Raw genomic sequence first — 19219 nt, forward strand, 5'->3', positions numbered from 1 at the left:
TCATGAAGAAAGCAATAGCAACATACTAAACGATCGGGTGCTAAGCTAATGGAATGGGTCATGTCAATCAGATCATTCAACTAATGATGTGATCCCGTTAATCAAATAACAACTCTTTGTTCGTGGTTAGGAAACATAACCATCTTTGATTAACGAGCTAGTCAAGTAAAGGCATACTAGTGACACTCTGTTTGTCTATGTATTCACACATGTATTATGTTTCCGGTTAATACAATTCTAGCATGAATAATAAACATTTATCATGATATAAGAAAATAAATAATAACTTTATTATTGCCTCTAGGGCATATTTCCTTCAGCGGGTCGGGGGGTGTCGGTGGGGAAGGTGCAGCAGGCAAGGAGGCGCAATAGCGATGGCGTGCTGCAGGCAGGGAGGCGGGCGCGGCAGGCGAGGCGGCGGCAGGCGGGGAGGCGGGAAGGCGGGAGCGGCATGCGAGGCGGCGACAGGCGGGGAGGCGGGGAGGCGAGCAGGCGGGCGCGGCAGGCGAGGCGGCTGGGTTGTCGGGCGGCAGCAGCACACGACGGGACGGGGCGGCGCGTGGCAGGCAAGGTGGCCAGGCTATCGGGCGGCAGCGGCAACCGATGCAACGGGGCGGCGCGCTGATGATGACGAGCGGCAGTTCCACGCATTGACTGTGGGATGCCGCGTTGATCGCGGGTGGGCACGTCTACATGCATGTTTGCAGGCGCGTGCGGGCGGGCGGACGGGTACGCGCTTCGGTCTTTCCTTTTGCGGGAGGCCGGGTGGGCTGCGTGTGGACGTCTGCATGCGCGCCACGTACGCGGCGGCAGGTGCCCAGGCGCGGCAGAGGCGACCAGTCAGCGGCCGTCGGTGGCGCTCGGCGCGAAGAGGCGGAGCCAGCATGCACGCCAGTTATTGCCCCACGACGGATGCGCCACGTCCACACGCATGCGCCATGCCCACACGCACGCCGGTCCACCACTGCCTGGTCAACGCCCCCTTGACCCGACCTTGTGGTCTCATGCCATTGACCCCGACATTGTGGGCCCATGTGTGTGGCTCGGCTCGATGGTTGTCGGCGGCTGCGCGGCTCGGCTCTCTCGGCAGCCCCGTATACATGGGCGCACGGGGGTATCGGCATCGACGCATGGGGGACGCGCGGGGCAGATCTTTTTTTACATAAGATGATTGTGGCCCTGACTGCGAAGGGGTATGGGCTAATCTCAGCCCTTGATGTGTTTAAGGGGGGTGTACTGAAGCAGAAGTGGTCGTTTAAATGTTTGTGGCTAGCGTTGGATGTCGTCCTCCCACACCCGTGTTCGCGGACTGTGGGCCCCTGTCTGCGGACGGATGCGGAAGAAAATTTGTAGGTTGCCGTTGAAGATGTGCTAAGAGGAGTAATGCTATATCTACAATAGGCTACTTAGATAACTTTTACAGGCATGCTGATGTGAAGGATAGAGGGATAAAGGATTAGTTTTGACAGTTTACGTAAAACGTTCATAGATACTTTATAGGTAGTATTATTGCCACTAAGATAAGCAGCACGTTCAACCACAAACACGACGCAAAATTGTGCAATGTATATTGCCTCCAGGTTAGCTCCATAAAAAATAAATGTAATATCTCACATTCAGCAATGTCCTCAGCCGCTAATTTTGTTTGCAAAAGTGATCAGATCTATTATAAAAATTAACTGGAAGTACAAAGCATCACAAACAACATAAAAATTACATCAAAATTACGAGACAATCGAGCGGCCATTATTGCCAGCAGAACGGGCCGCCAACATGTTGCGGTCATCGTTTCCCTGCCGGAGCCGGCTTGGCCTTGTCAATGACAGTTGGAAAGTCTTTGTGCATGTGTCCCAATTGATCAGCACCCTCCAGCCACAGTCGTCGCCATTAAACCCTTGCATAAATTTGAAGCATCTGACACCAAATCTATCCACATGATGAGAAATCGTAGCTTCACCGCCTCAAGAAGACAACATGAACCTATGGTGGAGATCCGTTCACTATGTCCAAATAGACAAACACAAGGAGGATGGGAGCCCGGAAGACAAAATCGAAGAAGAAGCACCGTCATCTGCCCCAGCGTCGCGTCTGCGAGGACTGAAAAAGCCTAACCTAAACTACTAACCGGAGTGAAAGCACCCGGATTCCCCTTCCCGCCACCGGTTGCCGGAGCGACAAGCAGAGGGGAGGCGAATCCATTAACTCATAGTTAAAGTCCGGAGAAAAGAGTTTGCCCTAATCGCCTGAGGTCACGGGAGGAAAATGAGACGAGGTTGTGGCTCCGCCTCGCAACTAAGCTTCACAATATTTATGAGTTGTTTAATCGGTTGAGGCAGCCTCCAACTCTAGAGGCAATGCTAAAGTTCTTAGACACATTTTTCATCGGCTAACCAGCTTAAACTGGCCCTTTTTCGGTTCGGTTTATTCACAGCCTTGGTCTCATTTTCCTCAGCATGTCTACTGTCGTCAATCTCGTTATTCTTTTTCTTAACGAAAATGCTATCGGCGCACCTTTTCATTGATAATTGGGGGGAGATGGGGGTTTGAGGGTTTGTTACAGAGGATTTACAGGTCTACACAACAATCTGTTGGACATGCTATCACCAATACAACAACTGTCGCGGTTTGTTTGTCAGGTTCCCTTGGGTCTGTTTAACAACGAGTTTGCATTGCGTCGTTACCAAGCAAGGACAACTTTTTGTTTGACTATTGTTTTCAAGTGAACTGAAGAATACAAGGATAAGATGAATACATATCACACAAAAAAGGAAAGGAAAACAAAAACTACAACCAAAGAGTAGAGTGGAGAAACAACGGGGAGCTACAAGAATGGAAAGGACACCACTTATATCTCAGATCTCGGCTACACAGCCAACATGGAGGAGGACATTAGCTTTCATTTTCACCTGACCAAGCAAGGCATGCCCGTGAGCTTCTGGTCTAGCTGCCACCCAACAACACCACACAAAATGGAACGAGGCAATCCAAGGTGGACCACGGACTTTCTAAACCTTCTACAGGTGAGAGCATCGGGCTCTCTCTCAAACTTCACGGTATGGCGAGATCAATGTGCACACCTTAACAGTAGGCCCCCTAAAGCATCCCTAAAGAAAACTAAAGTAAGAAAAAACTATGAGCAACCGCCATCATCCTCATCCATGGCCTACCGCAGCCATAGATCTTATATCGGCCAACCACACTCAAACCAAGATATCACAGAAATAAAAAAACAGTGAGTCAAAGATGGCGCCTCCAAGGAGGTTACGACGTCAAGGACACCGTCATCATCCGATCCATGAGCTAGATATTAAGGATTTAATCAGAAGAGAACATGGGGTAGGAGAGGCACGAAATATCCACTCGGTCGGGGAGTCACCAGCACGACGTCTTCGCGGTTGCAGGGCTCGCTTCCGGTGCAGGGTCATGGTCCGTTGAGAGTGTTTCATGCTTTGGGGCTTGCTTTCCATCAACATTGACGGGCGAGCCACGCTACGATGAAGCACGTAACAGAGCAAACGGCCACGTCGTCTCCATGATGAAGTTCTTCTCCATCTCGTCCTCCGGACATACCTTGTGGCCGCTGTATCAATGGCTCGACACTAATTGTTTCACATAACCTAAGAAGTTCGGTTGATCATCCGGGGCAATATGAAGAGACCCGCTTCGATACACCCCCCCCCCTAACAAAACTTATAAAGGGTAATATAGACTTTTCACTAATTTTATACACTTTCGTATGTATACGTTGTAACAATTTTAAAATTCACAAAAAGAATCAAACTTGTGATATTTTTCAAATTCATGAATTTTTTAAACTTTTACTTGTGAACAATTTTCTAATTCATGAACCGTATTTCAAGCTTCTTAACGTTTTCAAATTCATGAACTTTTTTCAATGCTAGCGGGCGAAGCGAGCGAGACAGCTTGCGCAATATTGGATCATGGCCCACTGGCATGCCCGTGAGTTTTTTCTAAATTTGTTCTAACTAGTGCTTAAAGCGCTGACTAGGAGCTACTCAAATAGACATTGCCATGCAAAGGCATTTGTTCAAAATTAAAAAAGGTATAATTTAGAATACTTTTCTTACATATATTCATATTCTGAAAAATTGCACAGGAATTTCTATATAGACGTCGCCACTCACAGGCATTTTTGCCTTCCAAAATTCCTTAGAAGCATAAACCTGAAAATTGTTCACAAAATTGAAATAGTTTTTGGAATATCAAAATGACAATTTTAATTTACTATCTTACATTATGATTTTGCTCCTTTAAATATTTATTAAATGCTTTTAAAAAACACTGACTGTTTTCTATTTTCTCCCTTTGTATTTAGTTGTTCTGTTAAAAACTTAACATAACAGTTTTAACTATCCGTTTAAATTATGATTTCAAAATACTTTTTCCTTCAAAACTTGACATGATGCCTATCATGGGCAATGCCCACCTAGTCAAAAAATTTGGTGTCATTTGAAAAATGTTCAAACAAACATCATGTTCAATGTAAGTTGTCTGGGTAGGCCATAAGGCTCTGTTTGAGAGCATGTTGTTTTTCAACATACACCAGATGAACATAACGCATTTGGGTCAATTTGATGTATGTGAAAAAAAACGCTATGAGATGGACTCTTACATCTTAACGAAAACTCCTTCGTTGTACAAGATCCCAATAGGGTTCCTCCCTCTCATGCTCGTGAGTTTTTTATGTTTGCTATTTCCTGATGTACATTGTTGCAATTTGCAAAGAACACTCATTAAGTAAAGAGGAGAGAGTGTAATTACAAGTTGACTCTTAGATAATATCTAGTTTTAAGAAAGTCCATTGATTAGAAATATAGTTGAAAAAATACACCAATTTTGAAAAGGAGTTCACAAATTCGAATAATGTCCATAAAATATTTGAAAATTTCACATTTCACAAATTTGGAAAAAGTTCAACTATTTGTTTTCCACAAATTTGAAAAAAAAATCATTGATTCCGAAAAAAATCATCAATTTTGAAAAAAAGGTCATCAATTTTCAAAAAATGTTCGCGGTTTGAGAAATAGTTGAAGAAATTTTAAAAAACTTTATCAAGTTCTCAAAAAATTCACCGACTTTGAATAAAAAAAATATAATGAATTTGAAAAAAATTCATCATTTTGAAAAAAAATCACGAATTTAAAAGACAGTGCATTTAATCTATATCTATATCTATACCAATATAAAAAGACCCAAAGGGGCAGATCCAATTAACCTCGACCATCAAATCATGTCAATCCAACGACCTAGACTGCTTCAATGTCGAGCGCTAAACACGTTTAGCGTGCAGTTAATTTCATGGCAAAAATAGTGCTAATCACATAATAACACGCAAATAATATCCTACTTAATATCCGCATGCACTTAATATCCTTCTAAATTAACGTGCATTGCACATATACATTGACTAGTAAAGAAAAAGAAAAGAAAACCAAAGAGGAAATAGTGCGCCCTTTCCAAAAAAAAACCGGAATCTGTGCTTTTCTCCTGTATTTTAAGGATAAAAAACAAATCTATCACATGAGGTTGGTTGGTTAGTTGGTTAGTGCGGCTCTGTCGGTTTAGTTTGAAGTAGTCAGAGCCCATCTTACACACAATTTTTTATAAGTTGTTTGAACATTCTATTTTACACACTGCCCATCTTACACACAATTTTTTATAAGTTGTTTGAACATTCTATTTTACACACTGGAATATTTCTATTGACATGTACACTTTATTCGTCCAGAATTAATTTACGCTCAAACAGATGCATCTATATGAACGTTTTTCACTGACTGTGGAGCATTTTATTTTTAATCCGGAGAGCAGATTTCCTGATAATAAAAAGGATTTGGAACTCATTGGCCGGCCCGCTTCCGCTCCCTGCAGCCCCTTGCGCGCACGTATTTAAGATCACCGAGACTGAGGATCGAGGCGGCGGACGGCGGCATGCACGATCAGATGGAGCAGCTGTGCGCCGAGATGGAGGCGGCGGCGCCCTTCCTGCGCGACAAGATTAAATCCGCAACATCAGGCAGCAGGCCAGCAGCAGCAAGGAGGCGGCGCCGCCGGGGACGGACGGCGACGTCAGAGAGCAGATCACGGAGCTGCGGCGCAGGATCTGCAAGCTCAGGTCGGTGGTTCTCGGACCCGCACCTCATCCCGATCCAAACCCCCGTGCAGCTGCAGGCCACGACCCATGGAAGGATGACGAGTCTAACTCTGACGAGGAGGAAATGACCCCGGAGCAACTAGCGATGTCTGAATGTCTGATCAGTTTCGCAGGGAGGCGTCGGCGATGGAGGCCCGCCTCCTCGAGGCCCTGGAGCAGGACGCGAGGGGCACACCGAGCTGCTACAGAGTGGATTACACTATCCCCTTCTCGTGCTCATACCCGGAGGAGAATGAGGAGCCCGAACTTGAGCCGGAGGAGGAGGAAACGGAGGTCGCGAGATTGGCGAGGGAGACAGAGGAGAGGGTCTTCTCCAGATACCGCGAAGGCTGGGAATACGCATGCGGATCGCGCTGCGGTCACTTTGAGGACGCCAGTGAGTAAGCCAACCATGCATCATGTTCATGTTTAATCCAAACAGTGACAAATGCAAGCAGATTCCTCAGTCCTGTATAAGTTATTCATGCATGCTAAGTGTATACGCCTGACACTCCATTTGATTCATTTTGTGCTGCAGCCGCATTGAGTCCTATGCACTTCGCGCACTACACGCCGGGTCTTCTAGCCAACAACTGTGTCGGCGGGACTCCGAGCACCTTGCAAATCTACTCAGTCAGCATCGTTGAGATAAAGGGGAGCCTGGACTGGCCGCTCGACGTGTATGGCGTCGTTGCGGCTCGTGACGCAGTGGACTGCAACTGTAACCTCCTCTTTTACCAGCCAAGGGAAGGTTCCCAAAAACTCACTCAAGAGGATCCCTTTTTGCGCCTGATTGGCCCATCTCGTGCGGTTGTGGCTGAGGACCATGTCGACTTCGAAGTCCAACTAAAAATAAAGGGTACAACGAGGTCTCGAGATAGAGCATTGATCAGTAACAGGTGCACTTACTCTGGTGCCTATCATCAAGGTCTAGAGAGCACCTTTATGCGTAACTGCTTCTGTACACTAGAGATAAGCCTTGAGCGGCTTACAGAAACAGTCCAGGCAACTATCATGGGTGTCCGTGTTGTTGGAGGGGGCCCACATGGCTGTTTAAACATGGAGGCCGGGTTGTTTGCTCCTCACCTCCTCAGGAAGTAGTGGAACCCCTCTCTAGGCAAGTTGTGCTGGTTGATTCTCATGTTGATGATGATGGTGGAATGCTTATGGGCTCTGATGGTTACCTTAACCTATCAAGGCATGTCATTTCTGTAGAACTGGAAAAAAGCCTCAATGTTGTCATACAAGCCTACTCGAAGTCTGGTGTTGTTGGCGCTCAATGCCATGTTAATTTCAAGCCCAAATATTGCAACATAAGTCAAGGTGTATGTGAGATTGGTGTCTCTAAGGTGGAGATTATGGTTGCTTGGTCCCAGCTTGTCACTGACAAGATGGATATCCTCTTGGAAGGGCATATATGATGGTTCTCATCTCGTGGATGTCACACACTATGCATGTCCCCCCTTCCTTTGTTGGTATAGGATTTTTTGCTTGGCAAGTGGTTTGTCAAGATACAATACATAATTGCTCTTCTGAGAACTTAAACTCACTATTTCTCTTGCTGCTTAGGTTCCAGCACACCATGCCCATTTAGTTTTTGTTCTACAACAAATGGGCATGGTGTGCTGGAACCTAAGCAACAAGAGAAATTGTACCCTGTTTTTTGCTTAAACCCTTATTTGTGCGTCCCAGCAATCTTGTCATGCGTGCAATCAGTTTTGCAGTATATGCATACATGCGGACTTGTTAATTCATCAACTCCTTGTCAGATTTGTTTTATGTATAAACTTGTTCATGCTTGCGGGGAAGGGCCACCGGCCATGAGATCAATCGCCCAGTGTCCATGTGGGGCACCTAACATAGAAATCTTAAGATTTGTCTATAAGAACATCCCAACGGAGAAACTTGTAGATGTTTCCTTAATCTCAAAGTGGAAATTATGTAAGTGCGACGTTCAGCTAATATAACCACAAAATGCTTTTCTTAGTTGGTATTGTACTTGAATTTACTTGAAAGACCTCTGTCGATCAAATAAAGTATTTCTCAATTCGAGGTGATTAATATGTGATGCAATGTCACCGTAATCACTAACAAGTTGCCCACATTGACCAATTATCAAAAGGCCCTATGTTCATGACCAATCCATGGGCAGTGAAAGCTTGAAAGTTAGACCCCAAAAAAGCCTTGGATTTTTCATTAACCTTGGAGGCGACCTGAAGTTAATTACCTCATGGCAGAAAGTGGCATTGGACTAAGTAACCTAAAATGATTTGACTATCATCACATCGTGGGCTGATCATATCAGTGATCACAACATATGGATCAAGCACTTTCACTTTGGTAAAGTAAAGGAAAAGTGGCTAGGCGTGGTTACCATGCACATATCCTGCATGTGTGGCGTCATGTCCCATGCGCGTGTCGGTCGAGATACAATCATGATATAAAAAATATCCACTTTGGATATGTCTCTTTCCTATGGTGGTAAGTTGGCTAGAGCTTGGCTAATCAGGTATGCTTTATCAAGTACCATTATTATCCTAGCTTAGTTCCCTAGTTAAACTAGTACAATTGTTGGTGTCCCCATATCAAAAAATTTCTAACTTGCCCAGAATAACTTCGCGAATTAAACCTTTTCCATACCCAAATTGGCCCTACGAATTCAGCCGATGATCTGGATAGAGGATGTGGACCTTGAGAAGGAGAATGTGTGTGAGAGGTTTGCTACTTGAGAGGGAGAGGATGGATCTCGAGAAGACGAAGCCGAGGGAGTAGTTGGAACTTGACAACATGGAGGCGGGAGGGAGCATATGAATATTTAGAGAGAGAAAATGAGCAATGAAGCAAAGAGATCACCAAACCGAAGTTGAATAAGTTGGCCTCGTGAGGATCGGTGAGGAGTCGAGGATCATGTTGGCCCACAGTAGCATCATTGATTCAATGAGTGCCAGTTAGTGATTCCTTATTATGCGCAAAGACTTCAATGAGTGCCATAAACATTTATTTATCTGGCGTGTCTACTATGTTTGCATTGTTGCGTTATTAGTGCTCAGTATTTAACAATGAATGTGTTGACATTGATTTGTCTCCATATTTGTTATTCATTGTGTGAAATATGATGAAAATAATTAAAGTATGGACAAAATGGTTGAACATACGAGGAGGACAAATAGTGGATGGTGCGAGGAACGCCATATTTGACAAACAAACTGGCGCTCCACTGGCTATCTGTGGATGTGTTCTGGACATGTCTGCGGATAGATGATGGATGAGTTCTGTTGTATGCCCTTGGAGATGCCCGTAGCTAGCTACCGCTCCACTGGCTAGATAGCCATGATGAAGTGTTGTATAAACATGATCGGGCAACTCAGGACGACCATACTGCAAATTTTATGCCATTAAAAGACTTCAATTATAAATTACTTACCCATAAGTTAAATAAATAAGGATATCTATTTAATAGAGAGATTTGTATTTGTGCAAACCTTTTTGAAAAGAAGTGTATAATCTTAGAATATTATGTGTTTCCAAGTTGGCTGCCGCTAACCTACTTCACAACGTAAGTAATGGAATACAGATTTCCATTCAAAAAATGAATTATATCCTACTTATCACATTTTTTTGGGAAACCTTCTGATATATTCATCTTCAATCATGGCAGTATAACGAACGCCAGAAATAATAAAAATTACATCCAGATTCGTAGACCATCTAGCGACGACTATACCAGCACTAAACGAGTCGAAGGCGCGCTGCCGTCAGCGCCCCTCCATCGTCGGAGTTGGGAATACTTGCTCTAGTAGAAAATTGGGAAGTCATTGTGCTAAAGCCCTATAGGACCGGCCAGTGCACTAAAACAGCAACCGCAGTGGATTAAGAATAGCATAGATAGGAAGGATCCAGTGCGAAGACACACGAACATAGACGAACACCAACGAGATCCAAGCAAGTCCACCAAAGATAGATCCGCCGGAGATACACCTCCACACATTCACCAACGATGCTAGATGCACAGCCAGAACGAGGGCTAGGCGGGGAGACCTTTATTCCATCTTTAGGGAGTCGCCGCCGTTTTGCCTTCCTGGGCAGAACACAAACCTTAAGAACACTGAAAGGAACGACTAAGAACGAAGCCCTCCCGCCGGCCCTTGGCAGAATCTACCACACCTCCATGGCCCTAGGGCCACCAGAGACGAGGCGGACCTGCCTTGGTGCCGGCGAGAGGCAAACCCTAGCTGTTTTTTTGGACGAGGAGGCGGCGTCTGCGTCTGGAGGCTTTATCCCATATTTTCTTGATGGGAAAATTTTAACTGTAGGCTTTTAAACTAAAAACTAAACAAATGAAGGATATATTTAAATGAGTGGTTTGTACTTGTGAAATATATTAAAATTTATGTGTGGTTTCACGTGATATCTACAATCTACGCTCTCATATTACTGGAAATAAAACTTTTGAAGTATTTTCCCTTGAAGGATCTATTTGATTGAAGGATTTATACTTGACTAAATCTCTTCCAAATTTTAATACAATCTCAAAATAATATTGGAAGGTGCATGCTTGGTGGCACTTCGGCATGAGCAAGCTCCAAATCTAACCAAGGTATAACATAGACATGACCAAACATTACTTATCTACTATATCTAAATAGTTAGCCTCCACTATTAAGAATTCTCTCGCTTCTCCTTAAGCCACGTCACCCAAATTAATTTAGCTGTTAGATATACTAGATCAGTCTATTATAGCCGTTGGATCTACACAATGAGAGCCACTCCACCACCCACATGTAGTAACCGATGCATGCATGCAAATGTATGTAGTAGTAGGCCTAAAAGGTGTTTTATAATCAAGAAAAAGAGGACGCATGCATGCAGCTCATACTCCAGTGCTGCATGAAAGAAAATTATGCATACAGGAAAATTCGTTTCTGAGCTCAGGCTCATCTGAACCTGATATCTCAACCGCCCATTCACATATGGATTCGAGATGCAACTCGTATTTCATCTTGTATTCGCACTATACATGATATAGAAATGTTGTGAGTCCCTGGCTCATTTATTGCGGTAGGCGTCCTCACCGTCCGGCCGGACCAGCCCGCCCCACGCGGCTCAGCTCTAATCCTGAGCCATCCTATTCCATCCTGCAATCCACAGACTGCCTGACGGACACAACACTAGCCGTCCTTTTTATATTCGCTGGCACTTTAGGTCCAACTTCAAACATTTCATGAAAATTTCAGGGACATACTGAGACTTCAACGACATTCCACTAACACTTTAGGTCCAACATTACACATTCAAATCCATCGTCCACAGAATCCACATTTGGGTTTTACAAATTCACATGTGTGAAAACCAAAACTGAGGAACTACACTAGGGAACACACGAACATCAGGGTCAAAAGATAGGGGCACCCAGCAACTATTCTGACTTCATCCCCTCAGTCCACGATTTCGAAGCACAGGAAACTTGGCAGGTCACCCTGATACCGCCTCATAGTCACCATCTCATATTCGAGACCTTTCAGCAGGTGATCAAACAATATCTGCGCACACAAATGAGATAACATATTACTATAACCTATGTCCATCACAAGATATAGTGCACAATGTAAACACTGCTGCCCCCCCCCCCCGGTCAACAAATCATTAGTCCAACACCATTATTTTCTATACTATATTCCAAAAATTGCTCTTGGCATTCACTCACCTTGTACAAGGATCATGATGGGCCACGAACAGATACACAGAAGTCCATCCATCCACATCAACCAATCATCCACCGAATATGTCGTTGAAGCATTGTCAGAATCGACGCTGGAAACTCTTTGCAAAGGCATTGTGTTTCGTTTCCATCTCATCACTGGGTTGTGTCTCAGACGGGTCCAGAACATAAACTGAAATTAAGTATTTGCAACATTACTATGTCGATCGTGAGGGCATCCAACTGAATGGCCACATGGGAGATCTAAGGGTTTTACCATTTTTAGCCACTCAATCTTGTATCTCATTAGCTTGAAGTCCATCTTAAGGATGTAATCCCAGTCAACTTTGTCATCTCCATAGCTCTGTTCTGATCTGCAAAGATTGACACCAAAACTACTCAGCAAGATGAAAATGCAAGCCAATCAGAACTAAAAATATTATTACATAAATATGTACAGTGCACAACCAGTGAGTATCGTTTTCAGAGCCGGGCCAACAATCATCCTCAAAAATTCTGCAAACACCCACCCAAAAATTTTTGCTTGCTCGTCCCTCATCAACACACCGGCCAATATAATGCTCTGAAATAGTTGTTCACCCCAACAAAAAGACTGAAAGGCATGCATACGAGAAGCTCTCACCGAACAGCCGGCGCATGATTTCCTGCATGGACTTGGTCCGCTCGTCGTTTAGCCGGCTCTTCCCGTACCGCATGCGAAAGCCAACCTAAAAGTTGTACGCCTCACCCATTGAGTCAAAACTAAAACCAGGGTCTGGTTTCACCGCACTCTTAGTAGGCTCTTCTGCAAATTTATGGATAGATTGTTCGAGGGTGCTCATCTGTGAGGCACACAGTGTCCTATCGGCAGGTGCACTACCCAGGAACAACCTGAATCACGGTATCCTACCAGGAGGGGCACTACCAAGGCGCAACCAAGATTAACTAGGAAGCCCTATTAGTGCACATAACCTGAATCTTCAAATTTTAGAAAATCACCTACTTACACCATTCAGGCTGCACTAGAACCACGGAACATGAGGCAGATACAATGGACCAACGCTAAATCAACGATCGAATCGAACGATTTTGCAAGTCTAACAAACATTTTGGGCATGTTCAACTGAAACGAAACTATGACTGCAGTACCTTTTTGTCCACCCAGGCGTTTCTGAAATTCACCTTCCCTGTCGATTTGCGCAGACCTCCTGGGCTGCAGTTCCCCAATCGCTATGCGCAGCCGAGCCACAATTCGAAAACGCCGGCAAAGCCGGCGCTTCCTCCCGCGGCGGCGGCGGCACTAGAGGCACCGCCGGCAAAGCTGGCCGCATACATGCTAGATTAAGCTTCCACGGCGGGGAGGTGGTGAATCAAGAAGCACGCAGATCTAGGAACGACGGCCTGGGTAGAGAAACTCACCGGTCAACCAGATCCATCAGGAACTACAGGCCATCGGCTTCCATCGCCGCTCCGCCGCAGTAAGTCGCAGCTGCCACAGACGCCATCGCCATGAGTCCCCTTCCACCACTTTCTCGATCTCACTACTCGCCAAATCCCCCAGACCGAACAACCTGGACTACCACACCCAGACGTTCTGAGCCAAGGCTCAGAATCATAGCCTCACGGACCGAAGCCACAGAGTATGAAACTGGCCCACAAGCGCGCACTGTACCTTGCCGTATTTGGTCTGTATCCTCATTTTCCCATGCTCGACCTCTGACGCGTCTGACAGGATTGACACCATCTCAACGCACATACCAAAGGCTCAGATTTAGGGTGTAGCTGAGCTCGAGCACCAAATCGACCCTTCCATGCATACATGCATATTTTGTTTTATTTTCGTCCAATTTTGAACTTATACATAGATATGTATATTCATTTATTTATTTAAAAAATATTTATGAACAAATTATCTTGCTACAAGAGAAACCATAGACACTGGCTAGGTTGATTAGTTCCATGCAGTTTTTATTTCATAAAACTCCCGCAGCAACGTGCGGGGCATTCATCTAGTACCCATAGTTTCTACTCCACTATTTACTTCTTCCGCGAACAAACCTGTGGTTGGATAGTTAGGAGGACAATGGTATCCTAGCGCACGAGAGTTCAAGTCCTAGACTTGACACTCGTGCTCATATTTTCCTGGATTTATTTCAGGCCTTCCGGTAATATGCGTTTAGTGGGAGGAGAGATCTACATGTCGACTACGAAGGCATCTGTAGCGAGTTAATCAATCTCAGTTTGATGTGTCGGCTCGGCCTCTTCGAGGTGATCATAGGGTTAGGGTGTGTGTGTGTGTGTGTGTGTGTGTGCATGCATTTATAGGGTGAGTGCATGTGTGTGTTTGAGCGTCTGCGTTTGTGATGTGTTAAAAAAATGTACTCCTTCCTTTTTTTTGTGAGTGCATTATCTACTTCTTCTGCTGGTTAATTATCTATTGGATTTTTTTCTTCTTTCTGTCAATTGTACCAAGTTAGGTAATGAAATATATGGTTTTGTTATTTCATCACCAAATCTGTAGTTTTCTCAAAGAAAAAGAAAAACTACTATGGATGGTTAGAAGATACTTGTTATACATATGCTATAGTTATTTTTGTACGAAATAACTTCTGAAAAATACTTGTTATATATATATGTTGGTAATTATTTTCCTATTATTTGTTATTCACCAGTTGCCTGATTTTTTTCATGGTATCAGTAGATTTTCGAATGAAGGAGGTAAGAATTGTGGAGCTTCGATGCCAAGATCAGGGCGACAGGACAGACCACGATGCCCCTGGCGAGGCCAAGCCAGGTCCTCGCTGAAGATGTGGACGGTGCCGCGAGCTGCACAGTCAACGACAGAGTGTAGGATGAGGGTTGACTGGTGTTGTTTGAAGGGCATGGATCTTTTCATACTTCAATGCCGCTAAGAATAGATAGCGATCTCGCTAGAGGCGGGGACACCATGGCGAGTGCAAGCAGTCGCAGCCGGAGGCGAGTTAATGACGGGCGGAGAATAGTCGTGCCGGGAAAGGGAGAGATTGTCCACTATTCGCTATCTAATCCAGAAAACATTTGGATGAAGAAGAAAGTCATCCGGCCGTTCCTTTTCCAATCCAATGGCTCGCTGAAATCAACCGACCCAAATAAATTTTGCAGGCAACGTGTAGGTGGCCCCTTATTTTCTGCCAGACTCGATTACATAATATACTTTTTATGTCCTATAAATTTTCGTAAAATCGTGAAAACCTAGTTTAGGGTAGGACAGCAAGATCATTGAGGATCGAGGCGGCGGCGAACGCACGGCATGGAGGGATAAGTCGCCATCACGATCAGATGGAGGCGCTGTGGGAGGAGATTGATGCGGCGGCGTCTTTCCTCCGCGCAATGATCTAAAGCGCGACATCAAGCAGCAACAGGGGAGCAGGGAGGCGGCGGCGCGGTGAACCGACTGCGACGTCTCGGAGCTTCGGCGCAGGATCTCTTCTCTAGAGTCAGAACCTCTGCGCCCTCCTGCAGCGGGATGACGAGTCCGACGACGACCGATGTCATAGGGCGGCATCGGCGATGCAGGTCCACTTGCTCCAGACCCTAGACCGGGAGTTGCCGGAGCTGCCACGGCGTGACCTCACGATCCCCTTCACATGCTCCTGCACGGAGTAGGAAGACGAGATGGATCTCGCGCGATCTCCAGCGAGGGAGGAGATGGAGACCGAGGAGAGCCTCTTTGCCGGATGCCGCTAAGGCTGTGGATACGTGTGCGGGATGCAACAGTGAGTACGCATTCATGCAAAAACATCCATCCAATGCTAGCTAGAAACTTATAATGGGTATGTCTGACACTTGTTTGATTTGCATCTGCAGCCGCATTGAGCCCTACATATGCACTTCGGGCACTGCACGCTGTGATTCCTCCACATAATTACCAACAGGATCTCGAGTATTCCCATCGTCGACTTTTTTTTATTTCCAAAAGTTCGCAGGTACATCAAAAGGTTTGCTCGTATATTTGAATTTGCTCTTTACTATTACAACAGGGTCTGTGCACATCTAGATATGCTCTAGTTATTGCACATCTAAGTGACTCAATCAAACATAGGATTTAGATGCTTCCACAAATCTTAGCGTAAAATCAATGACATAGGATTTAGATGTGCAATACTTAGAGCACATCCAGATGTACTTTAGCAAAACTGTTACAATAACTTTCTTTTTACTTAATATAAAGTTTTGATCACGAAACTTTCCGTGTGACAATCTTTTCATGCTGTCCTCGAACTGACAACTTCATGCTATTACTGACACCAAGCTGCATTTGCTTTTCAAAAGATATTAAAACCATTATGCCTGAGACTAGTCAATAGAAGAAAGAGGCACAACCAAGCTATAGCATCATCCTTTTTCTTCACTTTCTTTGACTATGGGAATCTTCATCACTCATGATCATAACTAGAAAAATTATAGTTCCAAATTCATCTGACCTCATCTAAGCAATAACTTCAAACACTGATGATTATGAGGTTTTGGAAGGGAGACACCATAGGCTTAATCAAATTGAAATTAGAACCACCCCTTAAATGTCTACAAAAGTTCTTGGTTTAGTGAGAGCAACATACGAATCACCAGAAGCATTTAATACCAGTTATGGGAATCAGTTCGGAACGAATGACATTATTTTCCCAACCTGCTCATCTTGTTAAGACTTTTTTCTTAGCCCAACTAGCTTCCGTGCCTAGATAGACTTTGACTATATTATAAAAGAGAGCTAGATTACCTCTTATCAAATGAGAAGAAAGGCATGTCTAGTACGTGGTTGATAGGCCTAAGTCCCTCACCGAGACTCATCATCAGCTTCATCTGAGGAAAATAGGTAACCTAACATACGTGAGTAAAAATTAAAGTAGATCCAAGTATGATCATTCCGGCGATGCCTCTCACATTAGCGAAAAGACCCACCAGTCTAGATTGTTGACACCCTCTTCTACTCGAAATATTATTGCGTGTAGGCTTTGATGGAGTTTCAGACCTAGCCCATTGCTCTCTTACTTCGAATTCCCATTTCCTTTCTGACTATTGCGAGCAATATGGCTTAAGGCTTTTGGTTCCATTGATTAGTGAAGCGATTCATTTCATGCTTGGACTAACTATTCATGTGTTAGGTCATACATTTCAAGAGAAAATACAAGACATTAAAAGTATATTCGTTTAGTGACAATTATTTTATTTCTTGCTGGCTATTTTTCCTACATATTGATGTGTGGCCTTCAATCATATTTGAGCTTGACGTTCTTCTCTTTCTTGGTGATTGACTTGTAGTAGTAGACATACAATACAATGTTGAACAATGCACTGTGGCCATTAGGGATCTGTGGTGCATGAAAGAAGGCAAGTGCCTCGGCTACAAACCATGAAAGATGGAGATATTATTGACTGTGAGATACAGATCTTATCTCCATCTTCTGGTTCCAACCTCATCTTATATAACTTGAGAGTATCTATCCAACCATGACGGCCGTTGTCTTCTTCCATGCACTACAGACCCCCAATGTACTCTGTGAACTGTTTGGGATCGTCATGTATGCGTGCTACTACAAGTCATCCTACAACAAGGAGAAGAACGTCAAGATAAAATGTGATTGAAGACCAAATATAAATATGTAGGAATAATAACTAGCAAGAAATAAAATGAGTGAAACTTAAATGAATAGATTTTATTGACTTTCAGTTTCTCTTCAAGTGTAAGACCTATTGCATGAATAGTAACTACAGTCATGAATTGAATTCCCTTTATTAATGGATGGGATTGAAAGACTTAGCCCATATTACTCACAATAGTTATATATAAAGGGAAGTGGAATCAAAAGCAAGAGAGCGAGCAATGTATCATGTCTGGAACTCCACAGGCTACACCCATTAACTTTTTGTGTCCAAGATGACATGTTTGATGGTCCTCGTGTCAAATGTTGTGGATTATGTATGATTCCCCTTTCATAGCCTTTGCCAAAATGACTTAGTATTTATGTATTGACATGCTGTGTTGTCAAACTATCTATCCATATATCGACTATGACTTATCTTATTTTACAAGTTAGGATGTATATGTCTTCGAAGATACATTCATTCTTTTTACAACTGAAACAAAATTGTACATGGTCTGCTTTCTGTGTATGGTTTTCTGGGAACCTCGGTTGCATCAAGATGATCTTGTTTTTTTTGCCAAAATCCTAATGTACAAGTGCAATGCCCCAGCCACCCGAAGAGTGTGGCTTTTGTGCACCCAGTGATTTTGCACACCCGGTGCACCCACAATCCAAACTTAGCAAAACATTTCAAAAAAGTTTAATTGTTGGAAACTATTTTTTGCGGGAATAATTGTTGGAAACTATTTTTTGCAGGAATAATTGTTGCAAACTATTTTTTTTGCGGGAATAATTGTTGGAAACTTGTCAGTTCTTCTGCCAAGGCTTGATTAATGAACCTACAAAATTCCTCGAATGGATCTGACTAAATCCGGGTATTTCCCTCCTTTCCATTCCGGAGCATCTTATAATCTTAAGTTTCCGGTTTATGAAAGAAAAATTATATTATCAGCTCACTCTTCATCAATCCTTATGGATCGGCCTAGCATGATCTGAAACTTTGTGGATGTGATTATGACCAAACGTTTAAGATGCTTGCAAAATTTGGTGGCCAAATGACATCCGATGAGCTCTGTATAAAAAAAAGTTTGTGCTTAAACAAATGAACAGTAACTCAGGGGGAGAGCATCATTTTGTGCCACCAGAATTCTATTTTGTGTCCGCATATTTTAGTAGTGTCGTGGCATCAGTTGTGCAGTCTCTCAGTGACCGATCCTCCTTTTTTTTGAAAATAAACACACTGTTTTAATACTTCCTTGCTGTAGGCTCGGCTCCACTTCAGTTCTTATGTTGCTCCCCTGGTCAACAAGGGAAAGAGTAGCTAGCAAGAAAAGAGTAGCATATGTCACTTAAGTTGGTTATTGAGGTGAAGTGAAGTTTCACTTCACCTCAATAACCAACTTAAGTGACATATGCTACTCTTTTCTTGCTAGCTACAACCTGGGAAAATTGGACGGAGGAAAACGGCAGTGTTTATAGAGGGATGTTTGTTGCGCCCTGTTTTTGCGAGAGAGAGTTCACCATTTTTCACCCCTGTTTGGCTGTTTTTCTATGTTTCAATGGGGTTGTTCTGTTCTCTGTAATCAGTCACCCTGATCGGGTTAGGTATGTACACTGTTTTCTCTCCGCCAGCTAATACATGAAAATGCCAGCAATTATAAGCAGGGTCTTTCAGAAAAGAAAAACCTTGAGGCTTTAAAAGCAGGGGTGACCGAATTAGCCCGATCTGACCAGTGATCACATTTT

The 19219-nt window shown here is 43.9% G+C and overlaps 1 long non-coding RNA gene across 1 annotated transcript; it reads left to right on the forward strand.

Moving 5' to 3' along the window:
- The first annotated feature begins 15075 nt into the window (after positions 1-15075).
- On the forward strand, positions 15076-18744 carry LOC123186735 (uncharacterized). The gene is made up of 3 exons (XR_006493701.1): positions 15076-15607; positions 15699-15817; positions 18230-18744. It is a non-coding gene; the product is annotated as an uncharacterized lncRNA (long non-coding RNA).
- The last annotated feature ends 475 nt before the right edge of the window (positions 18745-19219 follow it).

Source organism: Triticum aestivum, chromosome 2A (assembly GCF_018294505.1).
Source record: "Triticum aestivum cultivar Chinese Spring chromosome 2A, IWGSC CS RefSeq v2.1, whole genome shotgun sequence".
Classification (NCBI taxonomy): Eukaryota; Viridiplantae; Streptophyta; class Magnoliopsida; order Poales; family Poaceae; genus Triticum; species Triticum aestivum.